This window comes from Aegilops tauschii, chromosome 6 (assembly GCF_002575655.3).
Source record: "Aegilops tauschii subsp. strangulata cultivar AL8/78 chromosome 6, Aet v6.0, whole genome shotgun sequence".
NCBI classification, from domain to species: Eukaryota; Viridiplantae; Streptophyta; class Magnoliopsida; order Poales; family Poaceae; genus Aegilops; species Aegilops tauschii.
The window spans coordinates 470694777-470709559 of NC_053040.3; the positions used below are offsets into that span (position 1 = coordinate 470694777).

Consider the following 14783-nt stretch of genomic DNA (forward strand, 5'->3'; position numbering starts at 1 on the left):
GAGCGGTATCTTGGTTTTACCCAAATCCTTCATTTAAACTCCGTCGTTTAGATGATTACATGTATCGTCATTGCAGGAGTAATCACTGTGTATGACAGGCAAACATGGATAACCATCATTGTAGGAGTAATCCTTGTGGAAAGGAACTCACTAAGTCGATTGTACCAAATGAACCGACAACAATAAGTCATATGGTGACTTACTGATTTTTACACAATGTATGTTGCATTTTGTATTTTAATTCAGAATTGAGATTCCATTGAAAATCAATCATATATGTCTGAATCTAGTGAGCCACATGGATATGTGATCACTACATCTATCAAATGCAGAGATAGATAGTTTTGTACTGCCAATGATATAACTTATCGGAATGAGATTCCACCTCTGGAGAATAGTTAGGTATCTGTGTAAACCCTTGTGCTACAATACTTGCTCTTTGTTTCACCACCTCGTTGTTCTCAATTCTGTTTCCAGAAGAAAACTGGTGTAGGTATTGGTTATGAATACCTTCCCATTATTGAGCAAGATCATTTCTACCTAGATTATATCCTTTGCTTGAGTTCAGTCCGAGTGTTGTTCACACTTTGCCATGGCCATGGTCTTTGGATCTGAATCATTTGAAAGGTTTTTGCAATCTAGTTGAGAAATGTATGTCGACAATTGTAGACTTCCGGCTATATGATTCTCCAGAATATATATATATCAATATATAGTTGATGGAAATATCGTTACCCATGATGACTGCTCGCGATTTCCCAATGCAATTGAGTCGGGTATTCCGATGTCCCGGTCATTGTGTGCACTATGACCTGGGTTGGTGGAGGTTTCCCGTCCACTTGGTGTATACTACCCATCAGTTGTCTGCCAACGTGAAGTTGACTTGCATTTATTGGTTCACAGGCCTTGATATCCTTACTTGCGAGAAGCTGAATCCTGATGTACTTCTGCCATAGATCTCCCCCTGTTGCTTTGAACGGGGAGTGGAGTGGATTTTGTTGGTACCTCCACTCTTTCAGGCGTACTTTTGCAGGATTGTAGGATTGTGTGACACCTTTATAGTTAGTAAATGAATCTGGCAGGTTATTTGCAGTATGTTGCAAATCTTCTGAACGCATGGTTCAGCTCTTTGAGTACGTGGATATGAGGCAGAAATGTGTTGAACATTCCACTAATTTCCTGGCATTCTTTATGGTACTTGAATTCTCCCCCTAATGCCTGGAAATATTCCTCATTGCATTAACATACTAGCCTTGAATAACTCCCCATGTGAGGGGCTTGAGGTATTGACGGTAATACAATTATTCCTCACATAGATCCCAACTATATGTTGAGGGGCCAATGATGTATGTCGGGGTGATGATATCGGTGTGTAACCGAATTACCGCAGATAGGAAATACTTGGTAGATTTCCACGTATCAAAGATAGAGGGGAATAATATTATGCAGTTTGGTCATGAGCGTGTAAAACTGCATGACTCCAACGTAAAGTTGGTAAGTTGCAATTCCAAAGTAAAGATAATGCAATGAGCTTAACTCTTTGGATAAAGGATTCTACCAAACCATTTTGAGTCTAGACATTAGGGCAAATCGCTAAACTTCAATCCGAGGGCCATAGGAAGGCACTTAAGAAGAATTCTGCAATGTTATCCATTCGATTTGCTTGAAATTGATGTCAGGATAATGAGTCAATGGTTTCGTGTGGATAAACCACACTTGAGACCATCATATAGATGTGTCTTTTAGAACCATGGAACACCTGAATAGTCTAGTCAATGGATGGGATGAACCACTTACCTCAACTTGATGCATTCAAGGAGTCTGAGTGGTTCAGCGTAGACTTTAAGGTGCGTGAGCCTTAAAATTAGCTTCCCTGTGTCACATGTAGTGCACACAAAATCCAAATATTGTTAGAATTTAGCATCATAATAATCATAAACTATTGGAATTGCTGATAGTTCCAGTTTCAACCCAGTGTCTCGATGACCAAGGCGAGTATGCCAAGTTTTTCATGTACAAGACATTTCGGAAAACTATCTTGGGCGCAACATGTGCTACGGGTTTTGTAGTATGTGTAGTACAATGCAGATGATACATAGAGAATGTGCTTGCCATATCCGTTGCATATGGTAAAGAGAATGTATTCCTCTTTCTTGTCAGCATAAGTTTCGCTATGGAAACCATTTTGACGGATATCTCTATAGCTTAGTAGGGTACGAGTTAAACATGGAAAGCAATAAAACATCCCGACGTTACTCAAGTACCCACAGGGACAGTAAATATGACTCGAGTTGAGCCAACAAATACCTCATCGCATCTAGCGATTTTAGAAAATCTCTCCTTTCTCTCAACGAGAGTGGAAACATTTCACTTCCCTGAGTATAGAGTTCGTGGTGCATATGTCCACATGGCACAAATCATCTTTCATCAGATTGACCCCCGTAGAAATCTATATATAGACATGAACATTTTCAATATGAAAATCACTGTCAGATATATAGAATACATACAAATGTATTTGTACCAAAGTGCTGATACAACATATTGTGATATACAATATATGATGACAACAATACTTACGTTGTTGTTACAACATCGTAAATGGACATTAATTATATTGACGACTCAGGAGATTGAAATACTATTCATAGTCTCCAAACATGTCGGTTGAGGCATATTCAACCATCACATTCTCCGTTCCCATAGGGTCCCGTCACAGGTGGTGATGTCGGATTGAAGGTTGAAGTAAGATTCAAACCTTTGCCCTTGAGGTTCATTGTATCCCAGGGATTGTTGATACAGAATAACCAGATACTGAGATCTCAATCTAATGCCTTATGATATATAAGACACCATTTTTCTGGTAACGGTGTGATCCTGACTAGAGGTGAATCCTGGATTGCACACATTATCCCACGAGACACAAGAACGATCATGATGTCCATGGCCCAGATAGGGCAGTGGTGGCCATGGAGGGCGAATGCCTCAAACTCTATAGCCATATGTTACCTCTATGGGTATACCAGAGATAATTAATTTACAACCAGTAAATTAAAGACCATCATGGTTGATGTCATAATGAACTTAGCAAAATCAATGGGTATTTCAAGAAGTTATCTTGAAACCATTAGTGTGAATCTCAAATTGCTAAATATGACACCTTGAAGATAATCTTCAAAATGGAGTAGATCTCGCAGCACTAGAGAGTATAATATGATGAAATCAGTAGATACTCACTCGTAATGCCTTATGTCATGATTTAGTAAAATGTGTGGGAGAGCACTTCGTAAAGCAATTATAATGTCAAAATGACAAAATATAGGCTTTAACAGTAGTCATTGATATTCTGCGAAGGCAGTAGATCTATATGACTACCTTGTGATCGCAAGCATCAATTTGAAGAAATCACTAAGAATTTTGCATATCAATTCTTGGTCGTATTAAGCCAAAAAGGCTCAAGATGAATTGATTTGTATTTGCAAGAAATTAAAATAAATCTCAATTGAAAATAGTGGATGTATAATTTCAACATGTAAAACATGGAAATATATTACATCATAGATAGATTCTGGAATACATATGGTACTCAACAGAAAAACACTACTAATGTAGTGAATAATAATGATGTTGTAAACTTGATGCTCAAGTGAAAAACTTGACTTGTATAGACCTCAAATTAAATGAAATGATTTTGTATCAAGTTGCAAGATAATTCAGCAGGGTGAATTAATATTTTGCGAGAGAAAATTAATCTCAATCGCAATGAGATTGTTTTGCGAGAGAAAAAGAAATATATTTCTCAATCGCAAATCGATATTGTTGTGCGAGAAAACTTAATCTCAATCGCAAAACAATGTCATTGTATCGGTAAAGAACATGTCTGGCATTAACAACCATGTATTTCCGGAATTTTAAAATGCAACAGAAAATGATTTAAATGCAGATCTGGCCTAAACATGACAAATGCTAATAAATAGCACTGAAAATACAAGCAATTAAGCAACTAATGCAAATTAAGGAGCTGTCGGTGCCTCGGGGACTCAACGACATGCAAATAGGCCACGTAGAGCAGCCCAGCCAAGACCAGCCTGGTCTAACTAAACGGATAAGGGAGAGTAGCCAGGAAGCGCGCCAGCAGCATCTCGCTGGCGCCTGAGGGTGTCGGTGCCGACCGCCGCAGGCGCGCGTGGAGACGGGCTGGGCGCCGCCGAGACGTGAGCGTTCGTGGCCATTGGTCGCCGCTTCAGTCGGCCGCCGGAAGTTCAGTCGCGCAGGGGCCGAGCCGCGCGCAGCCGCCGTGGATGCCTTAGGCGCTCGTGCCACAGGGCCGCGGGAAGCCGCGCTAGTGGAGCCGCTGCGTCGCGGCCGGCCCGCTGATGCGTCAAGTGCTCGAGGCCTCCTTGCTGGTGCATGGCTGAGGGCAGCCGATGCGTGCGCTCCAGTGGCGACTGGCGAGAGCCCAAGGTACTAATCATGATAGCGAGCATGTATATACTATATATAGGAAAAGAAGCACCTTAATCATGCAGCAATTAGATCAATTCTTTGGTGTCTGCGTGATGGGCACAGTTAGAATGCTGTCCAGGGTGATTGATTTGCCCATCGGACTTGTTCTTGTTGATCTTGTGTCGTCACCGATTATTTCTTCTCCTTCTATCCAAAAATTTCTTCCGGTTCCTGTTTCCGCAGAGATCAATCGATCTGGACATGCTCACAAGCGATTCCTTATGCATAATTGAGAATCAATTATTAGATCACAGGAAGGCAAAATTATATAGATCTCCTGATCGATGAAGTTCTCCTATGCAGGGATGTATCCATGCCCATGTGGAGCGGCGCGCTGTGCCGTGAGCGGCCATTACCGTGGCCGGCCGCATCTGGGGTAGAGCGGACGCAAGAGCCGTTCGTGGGGATAACGACAGGCCCGATGTCATCGCTTCGGAGGGCCGGCCAGGGGCATGGCCTCGAGCGCCGCCGATCTGCATGGATGCAAGACGAGGGCCGCGTCGACCACCAGGGAGCAGCGCTGAAGGAGTGGTCGTCGCCGTCGCTGCTCTTTGCGTCGTCTCCGGCCTTTGTTCTCCGTGTCGCGCCGTGAGGCCGATAGGATCGCTCCGCCGGGAGCGTGGTGATAACGTGTTTAATGAAAACGAGATGTAACTCAGTGAATGAATCAAGTGTAATCTTTCCATTGATCAATTGGATTTACCCAAATTCTTCCTGGTGCACGCGCCGCAAAACGGGCGGCCGGTCTTGCCCATAGTCTAGTTGCATACACATTGATGTTTAGTTGGCATGACACTAGTTGCACACACATATGCGCAATTGACGCAGTAATGTAGTCTAGTTGCAGACACATTGATGTTTAGTTGACAGGATTATTGGCACACACATATGCTCAGTTGGCTTGTAATGTAGTCTAGTTGCACACACATTGATATTTAGTTGGCAGGACACTAGTTGCACACACATATGCTCAGTTGGCGCGGCAATCTAGTCTAGTTGCACACACATTGATGTTTAATTGGCAGGACTATTGGCACACACATATGCTCAGTTGACACGGCAATGTAGTCTAGTTGCACACCCATTGATGTTTAGTTGGCAGAAAGACTAGTTCGTCGAAATATCCCCATGCGGAATCTACTTTTGAAGAGCACGTCGCGAGGGTTTCAACGGTGAAAACGGATCTGAATTTCGACACACGGTTTAGAAGATATGTCTTTTATAATTTTGAAAACCAAAAATTAATGCACGAGGGACAAACATGAGGAACATTAATACTGCGGCATGCAGTCATCCATCACGTGAGAAGAGACCACATAGGGGATGATTAATTAGCAGTGTTTTTTTAGCACTTTTGGATTACAGTAATTTTAGAATCGGGTTTCCTAATCGGGACGAAGGGACAGTAAGTTTCCTAAAAAGCAGGCCGCCCATAAGCACTAGCGGGCGCCCAGACGCCCGCTAGACGAGTCTTTGGATTTATATACAAGTTGAAGAGGCGCCTCGAGAGGGCACCAACATGGGGAAGAGGTGCCCGTACGGACACATACGTCTGTACGGGCAAAGGGACGCGACCATACGGACACATGTGTTCGTACGGCGGTTGGACACTATAGCCTATTTCTAACACTTCCCTTCTACTCCTACTCTTGGAAGGGGTGGAATCCTACTCCCGATGGGAGTAGGACTCCCCTTGGGGCGCGCCTAGGAGTCCGGCCCCCTTCCCCTCCTTCACTCCTTTATATACCGGGGAGGGGGGCACCCCATAGACACACAAGTTGATCATTGATCTTTTAGCCGTGTGCGGTGTCTCCCTTCATCATAATCCACCTCGGTCATATTGTAGCGTTGCTTAGGCGAAGCCCTGCGTCGGTAGCATCATCATCACCATCATCACGCCGTCGTGCTGACGGTACTCTTCCTCGAAGCTCTACTGGATCGTGAGTTCATGGGACATCACCGAGCTGAAAGTGTGCAGATCGCGGAGGTGCCGTACGTTCGGTACGAGGATCGGTCGATCGTGGAGACATACGACTACATCAACCGCGTTGTCATAACGCTTCCGCTTACGGTCTATGAGGGTACGTGGACGACACTCTCACCTCTCGTTGCTATGCATCACCATGATCTTGTGTGTGCGCAGGATTTTTTTTTTGAAATTACTACGTTCCCCAACAGTGTGGGCAAATGAGGTCTTTGAAGTAAGGCAGATCCCACAAGCATTTCTTGTGAGTCCAGGCGTGTTCCGAATTATACCCCTTGAAATACCCTGGACGCTCTGGATCTGGCTCGAGAGCGTTTAACTGATCCAGGGTCTCTTGGCCTGTCAATGGAGGTGGTGCAGAGTTTTTGAAAACTCTACCTTTGATGAAGTTCTGCTTGTCTTTCCTGAACTTATGGCGAGGATCCAGGAACTGTCTTTGCAAGTCGAAGCAAGAAAACTTGCGACCGGCCTGAAGCCAACGAAACTGAAGAGCTCCCTTGCATGTGGATTAAAGCCAAGTTTTGAAACTTCAAACAACCAAACCGACTTGAGTCAGTTTCGGTGTTTCAAGTTTCAACACTTGGTTTTTAATCGTCATCGCAGAGGCTGCAAGACAAATTCGCATAGGTGTTCGACCGCCATCGACCCCGATAACTGTTGCTGTGGGACGGCAGACACCGGCGTCACTTGTGGGACGTGGATGTAGTGTTCGACACCGACGGCCGCATGTATCTCGCACCGACGATACTTGCTATTTAGGGCTCCATCGATATCGAGGAACCCCCTAACCCGCTCATCCCCGGGCGCCCTCTGGTATGGCGACGCATGGTCGACGGGTCAGCACTCGGACCGAGGGATTCTCGGCATGGGCAACGGCGTCGATACCGATGGGACCCACTGGCTCCACAATCTATCCCCTCGGCGACCGGCGATCCACAACCCTCTTCCTTTTTCCTCTTCTTCTACTTATTCTTCTTTTTTTCATCTTTCTTCTTCTTCTAATTATCTAAACCTAAACCTAGCACTAACCTAATCCTACCACTAACCTAAACCTATTAATAACACCTAATTAAACATAAGCAACAAAGAATAGTAGAAAAAAACAAAAAAAACTTCACCTTGGCTCCGGCTGTGGAGGAGGAGGCGGCGGGGTGGGGCGGGGTGCCGGGGCGGCGGGGCCGGCTGGGGTGGTGGGGGTCGGGGCCGGCAGCGGCGGCGCGGGTGAGGTGAGGGAAGAGAGAGGGAGAGGGGAGAGAGAGAGGGGTGGGGCGCGGGCACTCGCCCCTTTTTAGTTAGGTCACAGCTCTTTGCCGTCTACTAGCAGACGGCAAAGAGCTTAGCTAGTGGGGTGGGGCCGAGGGGAAACGGTCGTTAAAACGGCCGCTTTCTTTGTCGTCTGCTAGCAGACGGCAAAGAAAGTGGCCGTTAGGTCGTTCTCGTTAGTGGACCACCCATCCTCTACGCCGTCAGCTAGCAGACGGCAAAGAGCAGGCTGACGGCAAACAACCTCTTTGTCGTCCGCTCTTTCTTTACCGTCAGCTTTCTGTAAGCTGATGGCAAAGGCCTTCTTTGCTGTCAGCTAGCAGACGGCAAAGAGCTGGCTGTCGGCAAAGATCCTGATTCCTGTAGTGATGGAGGAGCATACTCTTGCCGCTCTCGGCGGGCGCCAGCTACTTCCTAAGAGTGTGCCGTGGTCCGACCATTGCAAAAACAAGGTGGATGGCCCATGGGTTTTTAAACAGTACATCTTGCTTCATTATGCACTTCATAATATGTCCAGTTTCAATATAATTCAGGTTATGCCATTGAACCGGTGAACTGGCGCATATGGTTCATGCAGTATGTTGCAGGTTTATAAATTACTAGGGGTTGGGGCACCACCTTGTGGCGCCTCCTAAGAGGAAGCTAGGCGGTGTCGGGTTGGCATCCGCCCCTTCCACTTGCCATGTTGGTATCTGGCAACACATGGACATGTCATCTAATGAAGAAGTTGGAGTACAAATTTCAAAAGTGCTAAATAAATGATACTCCAATAAAAGGAGATTAGGGCATATGAAACACAAAACACTAGAAGGCATGAGATAGAATAACACAGAGGGAGAGAGCCTACAGATACTCATGAAGCAATGAATCGATATATATGTTGCAAGTTTCTGCAGTGGTAAGAATTCAACATTCAATTGTGACATGAAGTGCTACATCAAAACAATAAGAACACATCGACTGGAAGTTTAAAGGGGCTTCAAGCTGAATGCTCAAATTGTAAAATCACCCAGTTCCACTGAGATCTTTGGCTACCAATTCTTGGGATGGTGGATTCGGAGACATGCCCTGCAAAGTACGAGAGGAAGACACTCTTCAGGATGTCTCCTCTGAACATAGAAACCACCATGGGTAGTCGTATCCGTAGTCGTCCGTGTCTTGCAAAAGCAATGTATGGTGCCTTTCTCAAGATCATGTGGCTCAAGTCCCAAGCTTGTGAGCTCACCTTACTACTTAAGGGGATTCAAACGCGGAAATTAATGAATGTACATGTAAACAGGAAATGAAACAGAAGTAACAAAGTATACTGCTGCATGTAAACAAGAACATAAACAGAACTAACATGCCCATCGGGCTATCTCGTGGAACATCTGACACAGCTTGGGACAATAATCATGTTAACTCAAGTGCCTCCAGCAATAAATTAAAAGGCTCCAAGCATAAATGAAGTGGCACATGAAACAGACATAAATATCGTGCTACTAAGAAAAAATAGATGATAAATTTATAAATAACTGAAATGAATATTATAAATTGTTTGGACCTAAGGCTCAATATTATACAAAACTGGACGCAAGCTCCAAACCTATCCTCGAGAAAAGACATCAAGCTAAGTAATTAAGCTAAGGATCATTCTTCAACAGAAGATCAGTGCAAGACCATAGCAGATTGGAAAATTGTACCATTGCTCCTTGTAACTCCTAAGCATGGGAACACACAAAGCTTCAGACCAGCACTGACATTGGAAACCATGTCAGAGAGCCCTAATCACAGGAATCAGTAAAATCAGCAAACAAACAGTTTATTAAGTTTGAGCCTTAGGAGTTAGTTGGAGGAATTAGTATAATCAGAAAGCAAACAATCTCATTATTAATGGCCAATCTTACAAATCTTATAAATTAAAGACCCTTTATACATCAAAGGTGAAAAGAACAATAAAATCAAGCAATTTCTTTATACCTCAACATAAAAATATCAACACAGATAGACAGTGTCCAGAATACATACCCTAGTTCATCTAATGGTTGATTATTTCCCTTTATAGTATAATAACAATGGCATAGACAATCAGCTGTAGGTAAATGTGCTACAATATGGTGTGATGCACTACTTATTTTTTATAACAAAGACACATGCTACTTATTGGATGACTGAATTTAAGTGTAGCATAATGAAATGGAGAATGAAGGTACGCACAACAAATCAAACAAAATATGTTTTCTTTCAGATTTGAACAATAGAAGGTAAAAAAAAGTTGGCATAAGATGTATTCACCGTGGTGATTCGGTGACCAAATGTGTCATTCTAATTATTGACTATTGCAAGCAGCTGAGCTTTGCTCCTAGTGGACTGTTTCATGTGATAACATAATCCAGTATAAGGGAAAACATTCAATAAAAGAAATATTTCACAATCCAGAACCAGAAACACTAGATACACACAACATCCAACCCACCCAAACTAATAACTACAGTCATAATCCATTAATCCATTTTCCTTCTATCTTTCCCCACCAAAATTCATAGGGTGACATCCCAAAAATGTCTAACACAAGCACTGCCCTTGAAGGAGGAGAGTAACTAAAAAAACCACCAGACTTATGATTTAGAACACATATACAGAGTTACCAAAGCACGTTGAAATATCAAGTTATCTAGGAACTGGTGAATTCCGCATGCCTCTACATATGTGTGCAAGCTCAAATATATACAGCTAACCATGCACATGACGTGCATAGAGAAACTAATATCAGGCATCGACCATACTTAAAATTGCATGGAAATATTTCATTAGGCAGGAGGAATATGGGAATACTCTGAAACAATTAATATTAAGCTTATATAATCATATCTATCTATTTTCTTTCAGGTTGGTTGTTGGTCTTTTGATCCGTGCAGGATCAAACCCCAACTTAAGAAAACACAACTTTCTTTCGTCGATGATTATGAACATGGGGATGTTGAGCACAAGTCATTTTCTGTCGGCGCAATCTCCTCTGGCCTCAACGCCTCCATGTCTGATTTGTACCATCGCATACTTGAAAACATCACATAAGCTTCTTATACATTTCTGTAAATCATATAACTCTTTTCTAATGCGACTCACCATTCCGATTTTCATGTGGGAGGATGCTGAGTACCACCACCAAGAGACCCCAAGAATCACGAGCTCACCTTCAAGTCTGGCTTGATATTCTTTGTTGCTTATTTGTGAATGACAGATCCAAATTTGACTCTTTCTTCCAGTTCTGCAAGGATAGGAGATGTTAGAGTACGTAATGAACCTAATGGCCTGGGCTGGCGGTATAGCCCGTAAGTCTTAGGGTTAACTAGAGATAAGGGTCGCTTGTTTAGGGGTCAAGTAAGCCTTGTTTGGGAGTCAAGTAAACCTTTCTATATAAAGAGAGGAGATGTATCAATCTAATCAAGCAAGAATTAAGAAGGAAATCCCTTCCCTCTTGCCCGGCCGTGGGCAAAAAGCCCCCGGCCGGCCCTGTCGCGCCCTCCTTCTAGCAGCGCCATAACAATTTGGTATCAGCTAGCTTCGGTTCGATCATGCCTTCACCGCCGCCCAACCCGTCTCTTCCGCTGCCGGGATCCTCCGTCGCGCCAGCCTCCGCCGTCCTCACCCCGGAGGTGTCCGGGGCACTGAGGGAACTAACCCAGGCGGTCCAGGAGATCCGCCTGTTCTTGGCCGGGTCCTATGGGCCGCACCCGGCTGCGCCGCCCATCGCCGCCACCGCGCCGCTGTGGCTGCCGTGGCAGCCGCTGCACCAAGCGGCCTCCGCCGTGCTCGCCGGGCCGCTGCAGCTGCCATCCACCGCCCCGCCCTGGCTGCAGTGGCAGCCGCCGCTCCTGGCGGCCTTCGCCGCGCCTGGTGCTCCGCCGCAGCAGCCGCTGCCGCTGCCCCAGGGCGTCCCCGCCGCGCTCGCCGGGCCGCTGCAGCTACCATCCACTGCCACCATCGCCGCGCCCTGGCTACAGTGGCAGCCGCCGCCCCAGGCGGCCTCCGCCGCGCCCGGCGCTCCGCTGCAGCAGCCACCGCCGGTCAGCTCCGGCCCCGCATCGACCGCGCCGGCGGGAGTCCCGATCGACCAGATCAAGTTCCCGCCGTCGCCATTACCGCTTCCCCAGGGCGTCCCCATCCAGCAGATCAAGTTCCCGCCGTCACCGCTTCCGGCTTGGATTACTACCCGCCACGTGTCAGCGGCGGTGAGGCTGCAGGCTGCTGCGCGCGGCCTCCTAGCGCATCGGCGTGTGCAGGAGATGCGTGGTCTGCAGCTGCCGCTCCTCCCAGCTGTGCTTCGCTGTGCAAAGGACCTCGATTTCGTCCGCTGCGTCGGGGATCTTGGGCATGCTGTTTTTCCCGTGGGCAGCGACCTCAAAGTCTGCGACATCGGCGGTTGGGGGTGCGCAACCCTCCTCGTCATTCTCCATCGCAAGCCCTCCACTCTTCTCTGTGCGGTGCAGACCAACAGCCGTCCGGCGGGGAGAAGGCAGGGTGTCACCAACAGGAGCGCACCGCGTAGCACCACTGCATTCCGCCGCCGGCCGCCGCGAGGGCGCCTCTGCTGGTCGCTCTTGCGACCACTTCCCGGTGGCCATACACATGCACTCCTTTTGTCCAGATGGTGTCCATGGGATCCAGGTGGCTGTACACGTGCACGTCCGACGTGCGGATGCCGGATGGTGTCCACTTTATGTTCAGGGGTCCAAAATAAAGCGTCATAGTCCATTTCAGGTTGAGAGTAATAAAACAAGCCGAGATGTAAAAGGCTTGTTTTTAGGTGTTAGGTTTGTGTTGCGTCGAGTCATGGTTATAAGTTGGTTAGGTTGCAGCTCGAGGACAAGCTGCATGTCTAGGTGGGGTGTAGTGTTAGAGTACGTAATGGGCCTAATGGCCTGGGCTGGCGGTATAGCCCGTAAGTCTTAGGGTTAATTAGAGATAAGGGTCGCTTGCTTAGGGGTCAAGTAAGCCTTGCTTGGGAGTCAAGTAAACCTCTCTATATAAAGAGAGGAGATGTATCAATCTAATCAAGCAAGAATTAAGAAGGAAATCCCTTCCCTCTTGCCCGGCCGTGGGCAAAAAGGCCCCCGGCCGGCCCTCTCGCGCCCTCCTTCTAGCAGCGCCATAACAGGAAAAGAGGTTAGTTCCCTGTTTTTTGCCTTTTAGGTTGCCATAGTAAACATGCAGTTCTCCTATTCCGTAGATGATATCTATCCTTTCAGCTTACCTGGCGGAAACCACCAGGGCTTGTTTTTTTTATCTTACAACAAGCACCTCAGCTCATCACCGTTGTTGGTTCTCCCTCCTCCGTTGGTGGCGGGTTCTGTCATTGTACCTAGGCCTGTCTGATGCTCTCTGTGGCACAGGCTACACCCTTCTGTGCCTCTCGTGAGACCTCTGAACAATCTCTCAATTCACAAAAGGCTCAGCTGCAAATTCAAATGGACGAAAGAACATGAGCACATTACTTCTAAAGAATGAGCAGCTCAGCTGCAAAATCAAATATTTATGAGGGTAATCTAAAATACCTAGTTTAATCCAAATATATTGAAATACTATATAGGCTAGACAGGAAAAGATAATAGCCGTGAATGCATCATATAACAACTTCACCCTACCGAAGTGCAGAATCAAAAGATATTGACATACTATACAAGCTGAACAGTTAAAGATAGTAGTTGTGATTGGTACTGTTCGACAACTTCACCATTCTAAAGCGCAGAACCAAATAATAGAGATTTACTTCAAGTCCGTAAAAAACTAAAACAGGTTACTGCCAACACCGATTTAGTACACAAATAATTGCAATCCTTCAGCAGAGCCCACAATAAAGGTACACAAAGTTTCTGTAATAGCCACCTTTCAATTCAGTTAAATTTGTTCAATGGTAATCTTGACTATGATGTTTACATCTCTGCTGATTATATATAAAGGACAAACGCCGCCGCTGTTGATTATATATATATTGTAATTAAACGCAATGTATCATAGAAAAAGCAAGCCAGGGCCCTCTTCCTCTTGTTCTTATCCGCCATCATCTTGGAAACAGGCCTTGACTCCATTCTCCAAACGGAATACTGAAAAAAAATCATGGGCATAACATCTAAAAAAAATCATGGGCATAACCAAAGCAAACTAAATCTGTGAATGTGATTATGTGAATAAGCTGAATGAACATAACAAAAAATCAATCTAATTAACTGTTTGCAAGTGAATCACCAGCAATGTCTATTAACCAACTGAAATAACTGAATTAGGGGGGGCTCAGTGAACAGTTGGCTTGCAGGAATTTCATCAAACACATAAGTTGCAGAAAACATGGATCGGCTTAACGCTAGCACTCCTTATAGATTTGTGGGGGCTGATGAGGCTCCTCTGGCACTCACCTCTGATTCCCTCATAGGCATGACTTGCTGCTTCAAGTCCAAGTAGCTCCCAGATCCTGCATGTGCTGCTGCATCACAGGAGAAATGGAGAAGAGGCAAAGGGGAAAAGAAACAAATGGGATGCAGGGGGTCTGTTACCTGATGGTGATAAGGAGAGGGGGATTTGGCGGCAATGGGCGACGGAGAAGAGGCGAGGGCGACCATGGCAGCACCAGTCTCGTGCTCAATCCGTCATCTGGATGGGACAGCGCTGTGCTGCGGCTCAGGAGCGAGGGAGATGTTGCTTGCAGGGGCTCTACGTCTTAGTTCTCCCACGGACACCCGCTTCGCCTTGCTCGACCTCACGCGACAGCCGTGAACGTGGAGGATGGAGATGCGGTAGATGTTTTCCTCTCCTCAACCCCCGCCTCCTTCGATGAGAACCACCTCCACTGCATCTTCGCGTGCACAAAAAGAGATGAGAGGGGAATAGGAGCTGCTGGTGGAGTGGGAGCCGGATGCGGCGCTGGCGGCAGCAACCCTAGCCGCCACTGTGGGGAGGAAAAACGAAAAGGGGAAGAAGGATTCATGTGAGAACAGGAAAAGGATACGCTGATGTCTCTCTCTCTTGGGCAATGGCGAGTGGGCACGTGGATAGC

At 46.0% G+C, this 14783-nt stretch overlaps 1 long non-coding RNA gene across 1 annotated transcript; it reads left to right on the forward strand.

Moving 5' to 3' along the window:
• Positions 1-4126: 4126 nt before the first annotated feature.
• On the forward strand, positions 4127-5214 carry LOC120966650 (uncharacterized). Its single transcript, XR_005760822.3, has 2 exons — positions 4127-4464; positions 4810-5214. It is a non-coding gene; the product is annotated as an uncharacterized lncRNA (long non-coding RNA).
• The last annotated feature ends 9569 nt before the right edge of the window (positions 5215-14783 follow it).